This window comes from Lepidochelys kempii, chromosome 4 (assembly GCF_965140265.1).
Source record: "Lepidochelys kempii isolate rLepKem1 chromosome 4, rLepKem1.hap2, whole genome shotgun sequence".
In the NCBI taxonomy this organism is placed as follows: domain Eukaryota; kingdom Metazoa; phylum Chordata; order Testudines; family Cheloniidae; genus Lepidochelys; species Lepidochelys kempii.
The window spans coordinates 136,454,738-136,472,860 of record NC_133259.1 but is presented as its reverse complement, the minus strand read 5'-3'; the positions used below and the strand labels follow the sequence as shown (position 1 = coordinate 136,472,860).

General features: G+C 52.4%; 1 protein-coding gene across 4 annotated transcripts in view; it reads right to left on the bottom strand.

The window, feature by feature from the left end:
• Positions 1-12,657: 12,657 nt before the first annotated feature.
• Positions 12,658-18,123, bottom strand: part of FBXO41 (F-box protein 41) — a 69,425-nt gene continuing 63,959 nt past the window's right edge. For all 4 annotated transcript variants that reach the window (XM_073343011.1, XM_073343010.1, XM_073343012.1 and 1 more), the window contains one exon: positions 12,658-13,915. The gene's annotated coding sequence lies outside the window, so the exon portion shown is untranslated. The remainder of the gene's footprint in view (positions 13,916-18,123) is intronic.

Here is an 18,123-nt window from a genome sequence, read left to right as displayed (position 1 = left end):
CAGATTAGGCTACTGCAATGACCTCTACGTGTGGCTACATCTTAAAGCCATTTGTAGAGGAAAGCTGGTGCAGAACACAGCTGCTTATTGAGCAGGGCATCTTGCTGGGAGTATCATACACACTGCTCTGGAGCCTGGACTGGTTTCCCCTTTGGTTGCCAAGTTGTTTAAGGTGCTGGCTATTCCCTATAAAGCCCTCTATGGCTGGGAGCGGCCTACCTGAGGGAATCACCTCTCCCCTGGCTGTACTACAGCTGAGGCCAGCAGAGCTGCTGGAGTTCGCTCTCCCTCGTTATCAGGCAGCAGCTGGCAGGGTGTTCTCTATGAGGGGTCTGACTCTTGAACTCCCTCCCCCCCCCCCCCCCAGCTCCGAAACAGCCTGAACTTGGTGACCTGGGTGCACAGCGGAAGACACCTGTTCCACAGGGACTTAGGACAGGCCTGGGGTCTGCTTCCTGGAGCCATGAAGGAATGAGTTTTTGTAGGTGTCATTCTGGCAGAGCTCCACTCTGCGTGATGATTTGAACGCTACTGGGATTATGTTGTCACACTGATGGGGTGTGAAGGTGCCTCAGGCCTTACACTGGCGTCTTTATCATTTACATCGAAATAGTTATTTATAACTTCCAGGGAAGATGTGTCCATCTCTTGGCTGCTCTGACTGTCTGCCCCATTGTCCATGCACACGTATTGACCAGGGCCTACCATGTCTTGTTGAGATAAATCCTGCTGTGCCTCTTTAGCCATTGAAAAGGAGTGACAAAGACCATGTCCATGAAACCGTGGTCACACCTTTGTCACTGGGTGTCACAAGCACTGGCCCTTCCCTATGTACTTTGGCTTCATCAGCAGGAAGCAGAAGGAACAAGAAGTCTCCGAGCCAACCTCACAAGCCCAGACCTACCTACTCCCGCTTTTCTGCTCACCATTATGTTGTGACCCAAGAGCCCTAGTCATCCGCTGGGGCCCCAGTGTGCAAGGCACTGTACAAACAGAACACGGAAGTGGTTCCCGCCCCTAAGAACTTTCACTTGACAGGGGCGCACAAGGAAATATGGAGATGTTACTCCTCAGTGACGGAAGTGGTGTTTTGCAGTAGCTGTCACAGCAAAGGAGAGTTTAGAGGAGGCATTCCCTCTCTTAGCATGCTTCTGCAAAGCGGCTTACGGAGTCAGGCATCCTTCCTTTGGACATCAAGCTGCAGCTACAGGTGTAAAGCCATCCACAATGGAAGGTTAATCTGCACCCACCAACTGATGTAAATGTACCCAAACAGATCTCGGGGGCTTCGGCATTACTGCTACAACCCAGAGCACTGGAACACCACTGTGGGTGTGGCTGAGACTGGTCTGCCCTAAGGAAGGAAGAAGTGGGGCCGAGCATGGCCCGCAACTCAACACAAGAACAAGGGGACATTTGACAAAATGTAAAGGTGGCAAATCCTGAACAGATAAAGGGAAATACTGTTACGTACAATGCATAATTAGACTGTGGAACTCTTTGCCACAGGATGTCACTGAGGCCAAGAACTTAACAAGAGTCAAAAAGAGACTGGTCATGTCTATGGATAATAAAACTATCCATTTTGTAATAACTACTGTTAACAAGCATTTTGGAAGGGATATTAAACCTCATGCTTCAGGGTTCGAGCCAATCTCTAGCTTTCAGAGATCAGGATGAGATCTAGTGTCAGGGTCAGATTATCCCCCTACTGCGGGGTTCTTGCACCTTTCTCTGAAGCATCTGCTGTTAGTCCCTGGCAGAGATCTGTAGCTAGGCGCGGTGGGCATCGGGTCTGAGCCACAATGGCAAGTCCTATGTTCTTTGCACTGGCTCAGACAGGCCACTGGTCACATGTGAGTTTAAAAAAACTAGAAGAGGAATCCTGAAACAGGGGAGAGACTTAACAGGGCTAAATAGCCAAGTGGGGCATCCTGATTCCAAAGTCAAAACATCAAGTCAAATGGATGTGTGGCCCGGTCAGGTACATGAGATGTAGCGTTCTGCCCTTGACTGGTAAAGACTGGCTATATACCCATAGGCAGGTCCTTCAACCTTTCTCCCTCATGTTCTCCAGCTACAAAATGCTGGTTGCGGCTAATGTTGCAACCACCTGCTGTATCTTTGAGGACTATATTGTATGAAGTTTGAGTGTTTTTTTGTGTGTCATTGTGGGCCAGGGATTGTATGCAACTCCATGGGGGAGGGGATGTTACCCACAATCCCCCAAGAGCCAAAAACAAGGGGGTGTTGTGTGTGATTACTAGAATCCCTGAGATTATAAACACCTCCGGAGAAGTACCACCTTTAGGCTGGTTTGCATACACTGGGTCAGGCTGGGTTTTGAGGAGGCCAGGAAACAAAGAAAGGGCTTGTGGTATATCAAGGCTGAGTTTGGGGAAGGTTGGAGGGGTCTTCTTTTTGACTCAACAAACAGGATCTTGGGTCCTAGGGGAACCCCAACCCTTGCTGAAAAGTTGGAAATAATTTGGCTTGCATGAGCCCCACAAGATGGATGCGTGAGTCCTGGTGTAATTAGCAAGTGCATGCAGGTTCTTGGGTTTTCAGGTTTTCTCCGTAATGCTTTTGCCCTAATAAAAATGTATTTTGCCTTGTGAAGGCTGGCTGGTAACTGCTCTCCAGCGGTGTAGCATCTGGGAAAGGAGAACAACAGGCGCTGGATGCCAGGCAGAGCTTCTGGGGACATGGCAGCAAGGAGCAGAAGGACTGCAAGCTTAAACCCCGGTCTGGAGCGAGAGAGATGTGGGAGACCAGAAAGGAAGGAAGCCAGAAACCTTAAGTGGGTGCCCTTGAGGAAGACTGGGGTCTGTGTGTGTGAAGGTGCAGTTACTCCTGAAATGGTAGCAGTGGTAATTCTTGCCCACCTCGCAGGACTGTTGTGGATCCCTCAAGGTTGGTGAAGCAGCAGGTGCTATGCAAGGGCAGGTTGTTAATTTGCTGCTCTGGAAATCACTTGGGTGGGGGAGATGCCACCTGAGGGCTGTTTGGTGATTGGGCCGAATTCACACACCTGTCCCTTCAGCTGGTGACGTCTGCCTGGCCTCTGGCAGGCTCACGGGGAGTGAGTTCACTGGGACCTGGACGCTGAGTGTGCCCTTTTACACACAATCTCTACAGCTCAGGGCTGAAGCTAGGGTTGCCAACTTCCTAATTGCACAAACCTGAACATCCTTGCCCTGTCCCTTCCCTGAGGTCCCACCCATGTCCCGCCCCTTCTCCAAGACCCCACCCCCGCTCACTCCATCCCCCTTCCCTCCATCGCTCACTCTGCCCCACCCTTACTCACTTTCATGGAGTTGGGGCAGGGGGTTGGGGTGCGGGAGGGAGGCAGGATTCTGGGGTGGGGCCAAGGGGTTCGGCGTGTGGGACAGGGCTCTGGGCAGGGGTAGACGGGTTTAGAGTACAGGGGAGCTGAAGGATTTGGAGTGCAGAAGGGGGCTCAGGGCTGGGGCAGGGGGTCGGGGTGTGGGCTCTGGGTGAGAGTTTGGGTGCAGGGTTGGGGTGCAGGATGGGTGAGGGGTGCGGGCTTATCTCGGGCGGCTCCTGGAAGCGACCAGCATGTCCAGCTCCTAGGTGCAGGGACGGCCAGGCAGTTCCTGGCCAATGGGAGCTGCGGAGTAGGTGCTTGGGGTGGGGGCAGCATGTGGCCGCCCCTACACCTAGGAGCCGGACATGCTGGCCACTTCCAGGAGCCGCGCGGAGCCAGGGCAAGGAGGGAGTCTACCTTAGCCCCCCTGTGCCGTCGACTGGACTTTTAGCAGCCTATTAAAATCTCCCGGATTGCTTTCAATAGTCACCGGGAGCTCGATGCTGATTCTGGATGACTCCTGACCAATCTGGGCAGGTTGGGAACTCTAGCTGAGGCACGCAGTTTGGGGGGGCATGGGGCCAATCTGTCCCGTGTATGGGCTTCTAGCCCCCCTTGCTGCCAGGCTGGCACTTGAGCAGCACTAAAATTTCCCTGGTTTTGAAATGACTATTTCCAGCAAAACACGATCAAGTCATCTCTATCCCTACGGCCCTTGAAGAAAGAGCAGGCCCGAGCCCCATACAAGAAGCTGCACCAGGTGATCAGTCTGCGTTCACTCAGGAAGCTGAATGAGAGTCTCACCGGGGGTTAGCGTAACCAAGGAAACTGCCCCTCAGTTAGTGAGATACAGCCGGGCATGTCACTGAATGCTCACTTGGGATTCGGGTGACCAGATCTCCCGATTTTATAGGGACAGTCCTGATTTTTGGGTCATTTTCTTATATAGGCTTCTATTACTCACCACTCCCTGTCCCGATTTTTCACACTTGCTGTCTGGTCACCCTACGCTGGGTGCCTGGCTGGAGTCCCAGCTGGGCTGGGCTGCATTATGTCGCTCAGGGCTGTGAAAACTCCATGCAGTTAAGCTGACCTCACTACACCATTGCCCCACCAATGGACCTCCATGCTGAGCTCTAGGAAAGGAAGGGAAATTCACACTCCCGGGCTCGTTCCGTCCTCGGCCTCTCCTCTGAGCAGGGGAGTGGCTTTGGTGGTGTGTGTGGTAGATACCGTGGTCTGGGCTGTACCTACGAGGGGCCAGCACCCCATCCCCACAAGGGGTGTTTCTATCCTGTACTGGGTGTCCGCCCACATGCTAGCCAGTGCAGCTGAGTCAGCAGGGGTGGGGTGGGGACAGGATTAGTAACAGACCTGACAGAGGCCAATAATACATTTCTGCACCCAGGACCAAAGAGAAAATCGGATGAACTGAGTGGGACTTCTAGGTGCCAATGCCTCTGGGGGGGGGACATCATTCCTTGCTCAGGCTGTACCTAAAGTCACTAACTCGCCCATTATTTGCCCAGCAGCTTCAGGTCCGATGCAGCACCTCTTCTTTCACTGCGGTGGTGGCTCCTCGCTCGGAGCAGGCTGGCCCTGCTAGCCCTTTACTCAGTTTCTCAGGGAAGACCGGCCTACCTAGCTGCAGCTGGTATCTGAGCTCCTTTGGCGAAGCCAGGTCAAATAGCATGTGGCTTGTGATTGGCAGGTCTTTATAGACCCGTCATGGATCTGCAGGCACACACTCAGACGTTAGAGAGGCAGGCTGGCTGTTTATCACCACCTCTCCTTCTCCGACCCAAAGGGCTCTGTGCAGTGAGACTGGGGCCTTTAACCACGCCTCTGCTAATTGGAGCTGATTGCCAGTTATCCATCATTAGCCCCAATCAGCTGGTCTGGCTCTTGTAGCAGGAAGGAGCAAAGCATGGAACCCAAAAGGAATCAACCGGCGTTAAGGATGGTTCACGGCTAGCTTCTGATCCTGAGGAGGTTGACAGACTGGAGGTGGAGCATTTGACTTTCAATCCTCCCCTGGCTGGCTTTGCTAGCAGAGTGGGCCTTGCATGGAGCCCCTGCTCTTGTTGCTACATCTGCCTGCTCTCAGGAGTAGTTGCAGTGTTTACACTTGGGGGTTTAGATGATGTGTTTCAAGCAAACTCTTGGAGAGACTTTCCAATCGGGCCTTCTATGGTGATCATTCCCATTTAATTGCTTGCACCTGTCCTCATGCAGGATCCCCTAGGTGCTGGACACACTGAGATGTGACATCTATATCGCTATCCCTTTGTTCCCCCAAAATGTAGCCCCTTCTGGGGTGGAACACGACAGCAGTTTACCAGCACACAGGGACACTAAATAAGCTCAAGGAGCAAAGAACAGTGATGCGGCAGGGAGATTTGAGGCAGACAACACGTTGCTACTCCAGGAGGCATTTAGCTGCAACTCAAGGGTTAGTGCAGGTCTGCTCTGGTCTGGCAGGATGAGCCCTGGGATCATTAATGAACACGAAGGGGCAGGGTGCAGCGCTGTTAAGCTGCATGGTTGGATGCCATGATGCGTTATGCTGCTCACATGCTGTTCCCAAGGCAGGGAGGGCTGAAGCTCCCTGGAGAAGAATGGAAAGGCTGTCAGGCTGGGAGCATGCAGTGCTGAGAGCAGAAGCCACGTCCCAAGCTCCCGGGGAGCAAAGTGAGAAGCTGAGTGCCAAGCCTGGCCGGGCTCAGTCGTCCCTCCCAGCGAGTGAAAGGCTCTGGGGCTGGGTTGGCAAGCGCCAGCCCAGGGTTAGGAAAGGTTCCTGGCTGGCGCACTGTTACTCCTGCACTCTGCCTCTGCTGCTCACCCTGGGCATAGTTTTATTTTTGCTGCTGCTGTTTGTTTTTCGAGCCTGGCTCAGTTTCCCTTTTCCTGTTTCTAAATCCCTGTACGTAGTCCCGTAAACCAGCCAAACACAGGGTGTGGGTATGTGATACTTACCTACTGAGGGGCTAAACACGTATGTAGGCTGCACAGAGGAGGGGAGGGAGACACTTCTGGTCTGTCGATTCTCACAGAACATGGTCCCAACATTTGGGACATTGTCAATGCTGATCTCCCATGATTCCTCTGGGGCTGATCCAAGTCTCACTGAAGTCCATGGAAGTTAGGAGCCTAAATGCCTTTGAGGATCTGGGCCTGCGTCCCCAGGCTGTGAGCTCTGGGGCGCATCAAGGGCTCTTGGATCAAACAAAGGCTGGGAGTCTCGGCCAAGTCAATTTTGAGATATGATATGAGCAAAAGGTGCTTTTCAGCCCTTCGGGGCAGGGCCCATATTTTTGCTCTGTGTTTGTACAGCGCATGGCACAACGGGGCCCTGGTCCATGACCGGGGCGCCTAGATCCTGCCACAATACAGATCTATACATAATAACACTCCTTTGTTAATCCTAGTTTCATATCTCCAAAACAGCCTGGCTGGTTCCCCTTGAAACTCCCACTGAAATTCTCCTCCAGACAAACATCCCTTTTTGGATCACCTTTCTCTTGGTCATTTCAAGCAGTAACAGGCTGCCGGATCGATGATGCAGTGTAATCATCTCCACTCAACGGCTGTTTCTCTGGGCAGCTGGCTCTTTGCCCTCTAGGTGCCCAGCCGAGAGTCTGTCTCCCACGAGTATTAGCCTGGGCTTCAGCTGGTAAAGATGAGAGCATATGCTAATTTCCTAGAAACATACCCCGGGCTGCCATTGTCCCGTGGTGCTGCCACTTTTTGACCCACCGGGTTGAAATCCATCTCTCCTCCCTGCCACAAAGCCCTGCCTGGCTGTGGACTGACTGAGGAGACACTGATGCTCAGAGTTCTCTTTGTTTAAAGCACTCACGGTCCTTTCTTAGAGGAAACCTGAGCCCTCTGCTGGCGGGGGCTGCCTCAGCCCCCTTTCCTTTCCTTTCCTTTCCTTTCCTTTCCTTTCCTTTCCTTTCCTTTCCTTTAGTGTTTCCCTCCTTCAGGCCCCTTCCCTGGGTGTTGTTTTAAGTGAGTCTAGTTCTCATGCCTGGTGACAGATGGCACGTTCAGGATGGCTGAAGTCCTCTACAGAGCCACAGATCAGGTTCCTCATGGGCCGCAGCAAAATAAGCTTCTCCATCCCGCAAGCCTCCGCCTCAGGGTTGAAGAGCAGCCCCTGGCAATCAGGAGACCAAGCACAGCCCTCTGTTATATGCATGGAGCCTCAGCGGTGTCGTTGAGAACCTGCACCAGCTTCAATCAGGCCAGCTGCTCATACATTTTGTTGTGAATTTAACCCCTTCGCTAGCAAGGAGCTCGCTCATGACTCAGCCCCCACTGTCTTCAGACATTTGGTATTTGTACGGAGCTGCTGCATTGTTCTGATGAACCACTTTGGGACTATGGCGTGTTTGCCAACGCTTTGTTTTGACTCTTCATCCTTAATGGCACACGACTGGTCACGTAAAGCCCGTGGCCTGGCTTCTGCTCCCTGACTGGCCCGGAGATGAGCATATAGCATGCTCTCAGGGTGTGGCTTTGTGGATGAATAATGCCGCGGGTTCAAATTCGTGAAGCGTAACGAGATTCATGAGCATTTTCCTGAGGTTACCCAAATACTCACCAATAACGAAAAGTATCGCTCCACAAATCAGGGCTCCTCCCCGGGTGGTCCTCTGAGTCACTAAAATATAGCTGGCAAGTATGTTATGATCTCAGGTCTCTCTCTCTCTCTCTCTCTCTATGGCCCTATCACCACAGAAACTGGGCTTCCCCGTACACCAGCTCTCCCCAGCATGGTGGTGGTGTTTTTTTCCACCTCTAGCCTCTTGGCACTTGCTTGCTACTGGTCATTTCAAACGATCCGTATAATCTAGCCCACCTCCCCCATTTGTCATGTTTCGTCATTTAACCAGGTTTCTTATTCTACTTTGTCCTTCTTGGAGTTGGATGATTCAAGGCAGCGTGGCTTCAAGGCTTTGGAATTTTCTTGGTTCTTGGTCCTGGTTGCTCTTGGAAACCATGCTTTATGCTTATGCGACTGCTGACCTACATCCAGCGCTCAAGTCTTTATCGTAATTCTCAATGACACACAGCAGTGAGGGCAACTTGAGCTCAGCTCGCGTCTCTTGCCGCTGGCCAATACTCCATTGTCTATTCAGCTAGTTCTGCTTGCCAGACCCCCGCCTCAAATCCTGTGGCCTCGTTTCATGGCTCGTTTTCCGGCTGTGGCATAACAATTCTGTTCTACAAGCATCTTCCATCTGCGGGGCTGCAAGCTCTACTGAGTGATCCTGAGAGTGGGTCCCAACACCCCCCAATCTGCAGATGTGACACACAGAGGGGTCAAGGCCCAGATCCTCAAAGGTATTTAGGTGCTGAACTCCTCTTGATTTCAATGGGCAGTAGGTGCCTAGATAAATACCTTTGAGGGTCCAGGCTGCAGTGACTGGCCAAGATCACCCAGCGAGACCTGGCTGTAGCGGTATTGAGACCAGCACACATCACATAGCATCCCAGTCCTGCATCTTAACTGCAAGGCCAGCCTTCCTCCCCAGTGCCAACCAGGCCTTCTCCTCACTGCCACTTGCCACCATTTTAAGGCTCTTAATGCTACTTAAAGCCAGGTAGGCTGATTTGCTAGGCCCAAGAGCAGCAGGAGCCATGGTCACTTACTTCACACCGGCCCATGCTTTTGAGGCCACCCTTGATCGCCAGTCAGACAACTGACGTGCAGCAGGTCCCTAAAGCCTTGCCACGCCCCCTGTATTAATGCTGTGATCTGGGACTGCTTGGAACTCCCCTGCAGTCTTGTGTATGGGTGTGGAAGGGGCTGTACTTCGGGGGGGGGGGCAATGACCATAAGAGCATCCCCATGCCAGAGGGGTCCAGGGGCTCACTGGTAGCGAGGAGTGAGTATCAGCTGGCCTGACCAGTTCAGCATGCCCCGAGGCACGTATGTCATAATCTGTATCTAGCAGGTGTCCTGTAAGGTGTCTGTAGGAAACCAGTAACGCACTGAGCATGAATAGTCTTGCAGGATGTGTGTACCGTAAATGCCCAAAGGACTGTACAAATGGGAAGAAGTTATGGGCCTAAAATGTGTTGGCACCAGACAAATCTGGGGGGTGGGTAAACAGTTGGTTTTTTCCCAGACAACGGAAAGGTAGTTGGAGCAGCTGGCACTCACCATCACATGGCCATTCGCTGCCGTATCAGAGGCTGCAGGGACAGCCCATGGGGCACTGTAGCAAGCACTGGTGGGGAAGAACCCAGCAGGGAATCTTTTCCATCATCTGTCCATGGCATCCTCCCCCACAGCGGGGGCACTGGACTTACAGAAGGACTACGGTAACCATATTTTCCCAAAGAGAAAACGGGACACCCCCCCGCCCCAGGCCTGCCCAAGCCCTCCCTGCCTCCCACCGGCAAGGGACCAGGCTCAGGTCCCTCTCCCCCCAGGGCTGGCATCAGCCCCCCACATGGGTGGGGCCACCCAAGCCCTTTCGCCGCCCGCCCATGCGTGGGGCCACCTGAACCCTCCTGCCCACATGGGGCCAGCCTGAGGTCCCCCTCGCAACAGGCACCTGGGGCCGGCCCATGCCCCTCCTCCCCCCACAACCCCTCTCCCACCTGTGTGTGGGGCTGGTCTGAACCCCACTGCCACCTGCCCCCGGCCCCCCTGTGGTCTCCTTGCCCCCTATGAATGGGGCTGCTCTGAGCCCTGCCTTCTCCCCCGTGCATGGGGCTGGTCCTCTGAGACCTCCCCCCTCCCCGCTGCCCACCTACGAGCTGGGCTGGTCATCTGAGCCACCCACCCGTGACTGCCCCCCGTGGCATGCTTCGTCCCCGCCCACAGGGCTGGTGATCCGAGCCCTGCCTGCCCATGTGCAGGGCTGGTGGTCTGAGCCACCCTGCCGAATGCCCCTGTGTGGGGCCGCCCGAGGCCCCCCTCCTGCCCCTGTGTGCGGGGAGGGCCGGACAGCCTGAGCCACTCCCCCTAGCCCTTCCTCCAGCACAGGGCTGGCATTGCCACTCGCCCCCCACCCCACCCCACCCTCATGCCCTGCTAAGAGTCCTACCCCACTTTTTTGACAAAACCGGGCATTTGCCCCATTTGCTCTTGCCAACTGATGATCAGCTGGTGAAGGGTTAAAATCCATTGCTGATGTAATAACCTGGTATATGGATTTGTGTACAGGCCCAAAGTCCAGAGTTTGGTGAAGAGGTCAGAGGCCTAGCAAATAGGGATTAGCTAAGAGAAAGCAGAATAACCAAAAGATAACCTTGTTTTTGTTTAGATATGTCTGGTCAGCAAAATGCCAGATGTTGGGGGCAATAATTGTCTTATTCAAAGTTGCAAACAGAACAAAGAAGCCCTGTTTCTGTTGTGTTAGTTTCTCCTGTAGGGAGATATTCTTCCCACACATCCAACCTTGAGTTTATGAAAGGTTGGAACATGTCAGTATAAGATATGTCTTCCTCCCACCTCCTTTTCCCAGGGACCAATGCCTGACAAAACACAAATAAGCAACTTGAAAGACAATCTTTATTGCCATATACTTTCATTGTTTCTTTGCTTTTACCCCTAAATATGTATCTGTTGGACAACCAAAGGAGCTACTTCATTCCTATGGACCCCAAATTGAATCCAACATATATTCTATACTAATACATTTATTAAAGTACTAATTAAATACTAAATGTTAATTTGTTAACATTGAGACCATGGGCGGAGATATTATGTAACCTTTGACCATTGGCTACTGTGCTATCATGTCTTCCAGCTAAACCTACCCAGGGCTGTGGGACTGCCTACCCCATCACTTTCCCTCGCCCATGGAAAATCCATATATTCCAGTGTAATCAATTGATTGACTGTCTCTGAGCCTAATAAGCGAGGTGACACTCCATCAGCGCTGTATGGAATAAACTCCTATGCTTGACCTCTACATGGTGTGGATTTATGTCCTTCAGTTGACAAGAGCAAACAGGTCAAATGCCCAGTTTTGTCAAACAAGTCAGGATGGCCTGGATTGGACCTAAAAAAGGGACTGTCCTGGCCAAAACGGGCCATATGGTCACCCTAAGAAGGACACATTTCAAAAGTTCCCTGGACTATAAAAGAGAAGGGCAACAAACCCCAAGTTACCCTTCCCCTATGACAACAAAGCAACCGAGCACTTTGGCCTTTGTGGGAGATCCTGACCGCAGGAGGGAGGGAGTAGCCGTCTTGCTGAACGGCTGTGTTGTAAAAGTCATGCCATGAACCAAGGCTGTAGTTGCTACAATGCATTTGTCATGTGTATTTGTTCGTAACCATTTCTGCCTTTAGCCCTGAACTGACATCAAATCTTGCCGCTTTTTCTTAATTAGCTCATTTTACTTTGAAGCTGAACCAACCCACGGTTTGCACTGAAGTGATTAAGTCCAGTTTAAAGCACCGAACAGCTGGGTTCTTGTCTCTTCAAAGGAGCAAGGGACCTTATTACTCCTGTGACTGGTCCAGGAGAGGGCTGGGCATTTCAGGACAGATGGTTTGGGGGAAATTCGAGACTGGGGGTATGTTGGGGTCATTTGGCTAGTAGTAACCAAGACTGGTGGAGACCAGAGAGAGGCTGTGGTGTAACAGGCAGGCTGCTGGCCTCGGAGCTATTGACCCAGGGCTGCTTAACACAGAGACACTCAGTACATGTTAGTTGACTGGCTGAGAGCATCCAGATAGGGAGCTAGAAGAGCTGAGCATTTTAATGTACTTGGGGTTACAGGCCAAGAGGTGACATCACCTCTCACTGGTCTTAATTGCACCCCGAATCATGACAGACAATGGCTAAGTGACCCAAGTAAGGGCCTGCTGCTGGCATCCATGTTAGAGGTTCTCACTCCAGGTGTCCTCATCAAAGTCCTCTTTGGCTAATTACATTTTGCCTGCCTAAAATCCACTTTCCTTTCTCACTGCCTGCTCGAAACAGCTGTGACCCAGTGCTGAGGGTGTTACAGGGTCTGCTTGGTACCTGTTATGGCCCCCAGCTTCCGACTCTTGCCAGGTTTGTCCAAGCTGTAGCCACTCAGGGTTTTAACTCTGGAGGTCCCCAGTTCAATCCTCTGCTGCGTTAGTCAAGATGGCGGCCATCACACAGTGCCTTTTGTGCTCCACCCTAGAAATGGCTGCATTCCCATGGCAAGGAAAGCGATCTCTTTGCAGTGTGTATCATTGGAAAAGCACTTTGAAGGTCGAAAGGTGCCCTGTCAATTAGCCACGCAGTAAGCTGCCTCGCTGGATCATCAATGAAAAGTCTGTTAACAGTCTAGCAGGGAGATTGCTGGCCAGAGAAGAAAAAGACAGCTCAATTTGAAGAATCTTTATTCCACACTGAATGATAAAATAGCTCTTTTACACACATTTTCATTCTTGAAGACACATTGTTTACATTCGGCAAAGTTTAAAAGCAACAACATCAAAGTGCATCTACAGGTGAGAGTACAGACCAAAGTGCTAAAAACGAAGGTTGCCCGCTGCGCTGAGACAGTGGCCGGGCTAACGGAAAGATGAGATGTTCTCAGCTCTCTCCCAACCTTTCCCCTTTTCCACTGCACCCAGGCTTGCAGCTGGGGAAAGGAAATCCGGGTCCTACTGGACACGCGCTCTGAGTGGGATTCCCTTCTCACCCTCTTTGCAAGTGCCCGCCCTCTAACCCCATGGGCTCAAACTTCTACCTGCTGGAGAATACATTTTGGAGAACACAGATCCTCCTGCGGACCTAACCCTGTACTCTGTGCTCTGTTGGTTCTCCAAAATCTTTGACAGGAACGCAGGCATTCCCAGACTGGATCAGACCGAAGGTCCATCTTCCCAGTACCCTAACTCCAACAGTGACCAGCACCAGATGCTTCAGAGACCCTGCGATAGGCCAATGTGGGGTGACCTGTCCACAGGGCTGTTTCTTCCTGACCCCCATTACTCAGAGGCTGGTTTAGACCCTGAAGCATTCTGCAGAGCATCAAAGGGAAGTCTCCCCTGGCCACAGTGGGAGAACCGCCTGCCATTCATCCCTTAAACTGTTGACTGCCAGTTCAGTTCATTTCCCCCTTCCCCACCTCCCCAAACCATGTGCTTTCTTTTTTTAGTTTTTTTGGGATCAGTTTCAGGACACGAGGAAGGGACATTTGGTTTTCCGAACACTGGCACATCTCCACTAATGACGAGAAGATACATAAATTTATATAGTTAAAAAAATAGCTTCAAAGTTGAACTTCTACGTTTTGGGGGCACATGGACACACAAACTGTGTTTTCAATCATTTACAGTGCTTGGTATTTTTTTCCCACAGAAGCACTGTGAAGAATTAAGTGCTTTAGAGAAATGATTACACAATATATATATTTTTGGGGAGCATGCCTTCTGATTATCTCAAAGCCGGGAGAACCATTTGCTGAAAGAAATGCCAGCCTGTCTGAACATGGCTACACCATCCTCTCCTCTCCACTTGCCCAGCTGGACTTGGAGCCACCGCCTCCCATGCTGCCACTGGTTTCTGGATCAGAAAGTTCTGACCTATTGTTGTCCATGGGCTTTGATTTCCTCTGACCCATGGGTCTCAGCTTCTGTTAGAGGTGGTAAAAATGCATTAGACCCAAACCCCTTTCAACAGCCTCATCAGACAATAAACTGACAGGAGGCAACCTAGAGATGGGTCTCAACCAAAAACCCAGTATCGAACACATGCTGGCTCTAGGGAAGTTTGGATCTAGATTTGAACTTCCTGGATGTTAACATCACAATGGGCCATACCCAACTGCTCCCAAACCTTTGGGGAAGTCCAGCTCTAGGGCCTGTGCCCATCTCTGATCTGAGCCAACAGGCCAAGACATCCCAATCCCCAGCAGCTGGGTGGAGAGAACCAGCTCTGGAATGACTTGCAATGGGAACGGAATCAAAGGATTGTATGGCACACGCATGGGGGGGCAGGTCCCAAGTGACTAATGCTTGGCTTGGGGGATGGAAAAGCCCTCCTCCAAATGGCGCACCCAACCGCAGGCACCAGCAGCCCTTTCCCCACTGCGCCACCTCTCTATGTTACCCAAGGGGCAGGGCTGCGGTTTGTACCTGTTCTGAAGGCCATTTCCCCGGCTGAGGGGCCAGCCCCACAGTCAGAACTCCCATGGGCACCATGAGAGACTCCAGTATGCCACGCCTTCAGGCTTCCCAGCTCGCTGGAAGCAAAGGCTCCTTTGATTCATGATGCCAGGAGCATTGCTCTGATTCTGGCCGAAGGCTGGCTGGGCTAGAGGGCAGACAGCTCCTGTTGTGCTCAGGCTTTCATTAAAGCCCTGGCCCCCACTGGCGCCAACCCATGGTGGGGACAGCTTCAACATGCTAAACCTCAGGACAGCCCGGCTGCTCTAGCCTTCCGGGAACCCGCCTAGAGGAGCCAGAGCAGTTCGCAGGACTCTCAGCACGAACCCAGCTCTGAGTTCAGTGGGAGCTGCGGGGCTCAGACCTCTCAGGGTTTGGCCCGTGTCAATTAGAGCCGGAGAAAGGCCTGATCCAGAGCTGGTGTACCGTGGACGCAGTGGAACATAATTGACGGCCATGGGGCTGCTCGAGGGAACACCTGCCCTGGGTTTGGGCCCATCCCTCGCCACTAATGTGGAATATCTCCCAAACTCTATTCTCCAGTTCCCAGAGGGGCAGGCAGCTGTGTCAACACCCGTCCAGCATCATGGCCGAAACCATGCTGCCTACTCACCACCGTCGCCTGGGCCAGGGCCCCTCCCTCATTCCTCCCCCCCCCACCCCCGAGCACACGGAGTTGGCTTTATTTCAGAAGCCGGCCTTGCTAGGACTCTCCCTCCCCGGCCCCCCACTAGCATTTCCACCCAAGGCTACATATGATTGTACAGCAGCAGCAGCAAGCCTGGGCCCCGATCCTGCCCCCTGGCATGGTTCTGAATTTGGCCCAGGAATCTTTACCCCCCTGCCTGGTGGACTCACAACTGGACTGGGCAGAGCACCAGATGGGGTCAGAAGCCTGCCCCTTTCTAACACTCCACGCAACCCACCCCCACCGACTTCATGCAGTTTAAACCAGAACAGAATTTGTCCCACTCCCTTTAAGGTCACTCCCCCTCCACCATCCCACTCTCTAGCCAACCCTCTGGGAATTCCCTGTTTAGAGCGTTTCCTGGTGCGTACCAACCCACACAAGCCAGGACGCACTGAGGGAAGGTGAGCACAGTACTGAGAGGTGACCATCTAGTGACCTGCCACTTTAGATGATCCCAGCATCATCCAAGGCAGTTCCAATAAGGGAACTAAAGTTTAGAGGCTTGGCCAACGCATGGGGGGAAAGCCTCCAAAGGAAACCTCCAAAGCAGAGGGCACTTGTCTGCTTTGGGTTTTGTCACACGCCTAGAATTCAGCCAGGTTAACTAAAGAGTTCACCCAGATTTCTTTTTCAATTGCTCAAGGGCTAGGGCTGTCCAGGGTCCGGCCGGCTAGGACAATTAATAGGCCTGCTGGACAATTAATAGGCCTGGTTTATAAGCCCAGCAACAACAGCAGAGCCTGCTCCAGCCCCAGTCCTGTCCTGGATTCAGACTCTTGCCTCCAACCCTTCCTTGACTACCCCTCCTGACTGCGCCTCTAGCTTATCCTTTGGCTTCTGACTCCTGGCTCTAACCCCTGGCTCAGCCTCAGGCCTTGCCCCGGCTGAGTTCAGTTCTAATCAGTAGGCCAGTCTCTTGTGCCAACCATTAGGCAAGACTGCCCACGGCTCAGTCAGTGAGAGGGGTTCTGGTGCTCCGGGAGCCTGGGTTACGGTTTTGGGTGGAACCTGTCTGCAAGTAAGTGCATTCATAAGGACCTGGCCACCATGTCAGTTTGTGCAAACAGGACCTTCGGGAGCTGTGACGCGAGAAGAGGCCCCACAATCAGTGGCAAACCAAACCCACCACAAAGCTTTCACCAGAGCCTCCCCTCCAGCTTGGAAACCAGACCGATGTTCCTGCGAGCCGATCCAGCAGCAGGGGCTTGATTCTTCATCACTGAGGTCAAGGTGAGTCTTACCATTGTCTTCAATGGCAGCTGTATCAGGCCCTCGATTCCTGGAACTGGTCTGGCCACAAATAACTTATCCTGGTGCTTCAGCCCAAAGAAACCAGCTGCACGTTTGTTTTGAACCTCAAAATCAGTCTGGGTTTTGGCTGATGGTTCAGGCTGATTATGCTCATCTCTAAAATGCCCTGCAACTAGATAGGAGGGAACCTAACAGGAATGAATAAAGCTATGATTTGGTCACGGAGATCGTGGACGTCACGGAACCCATGACTTCCAGCGACCTCTGTGACTTCAACCCGTGATGGTTGGGAGCTGCAGGGTCCCCCACTGCCCACGGGGGCAGGGAGCTGCTGGCAATGCCTCTGGCATTCCCCGGAGCTCCAAGCTGCCACAGGCGGCAGGGTACCCCGCAGCTCCCGGCCGCCGCAGGCAACCCCCACAGCTCCCTGCCGCTGCGGGCCCCTTGAGCTGCGGGCAGCGGGGGTACCCCACAGCTCCTGGCTTACATGGCAGGTGGGGGCACCCCACAGCTCCCGGTCCCCACGGACAGCGGGGACACCCCCGGAGCTGCAGGCAGCAGGGGTACCCCGCAGCCCCCAGCTGCTGCCTCAGGCAGATCCTAGCCCCTGCACAGCTTCCCCGCTGCAGGTGGTGTGGGGACCTGCCGATCCCTATTTTGTCACAGATATTTTTAGTAAAAGTCACGGACGGGTCACAGTGTCCGTAAATTTTTCCTTTTTACCCATGACCTGTCTCTGACTTTCACTAAAAATATGTGACAAAATCTTAGCCTTAGGAATGAATAATAAACAAAATACCCCCCAGGTCTTCAAGTGAATGGCGAATACCTGCATGACAGAGAAACACAAGGAAATACAGCTACAAGATCTTTGGGACAGAGGCCATCGTTTTGCTATTTGTACAGCACCATGCACCATGAATCTGGTTCCATGACTAGGGCTCCGGCTCTCCCAATTTCATGGGCAGGCAGGTTAGAAGTTTAAGATAAAAAAAAAGTTTTTTATAAAACTGATCAAATCTGACACCAATAAACCATTTTATGATTTTTTTTACCTAGTTAAATTGGGACATTAGTAACATTAAAATAGTCGATTAAAAACCAGTTCTTGTCTCTATTACTGATGCCAACCAAGATCATTACAAGCGAGGAAGGTACATTTGCTTTTTACCTTTTGCCCTGTTTTTCACTCAGTTGAAAACCAGGTTGGTCTGTTTCAATCAGTTCCACTCACTGGTTCTCTCACCCCTAGGCACAGTGCTGTTGGCTTTGGGTTGCAAATGCCATGGAAGGGGGGCAGGGACACTCACATCCCAACAAAAACCTGTTTGCAGTGGGATTTATAAAAATAATCCATGTCACACAAACATGGCTATTGATGGGAAAGTTTGGATCCAAATCAACCTGATATGGGGCCCTGGAGGAGGCTGGTTGGTTGCAGCTGCCGACTCACCCTGTCAGCAGGTGTTAGGACACTGCATAACGCTGCTGAACTTCTGCTGACTTATGGGAGCAGATGTGGCTCCTTAACATCAACCTAGAGCTGGTAATGGCTCTCTGGGCAGGGACGGTCTCCCCCCACCCCAGGGTTTGTACCATGCCTACCGCAGTGGGGTCCTGGGCCACGTCCAGAACTCCTAGGCACTACGTTAATACAAATCATAAATAAAACAACAGCAGCAGGGAACAGGAACTGGGGAACTAAGATACGGTGGCCTGGCAGGGAAACCCTAC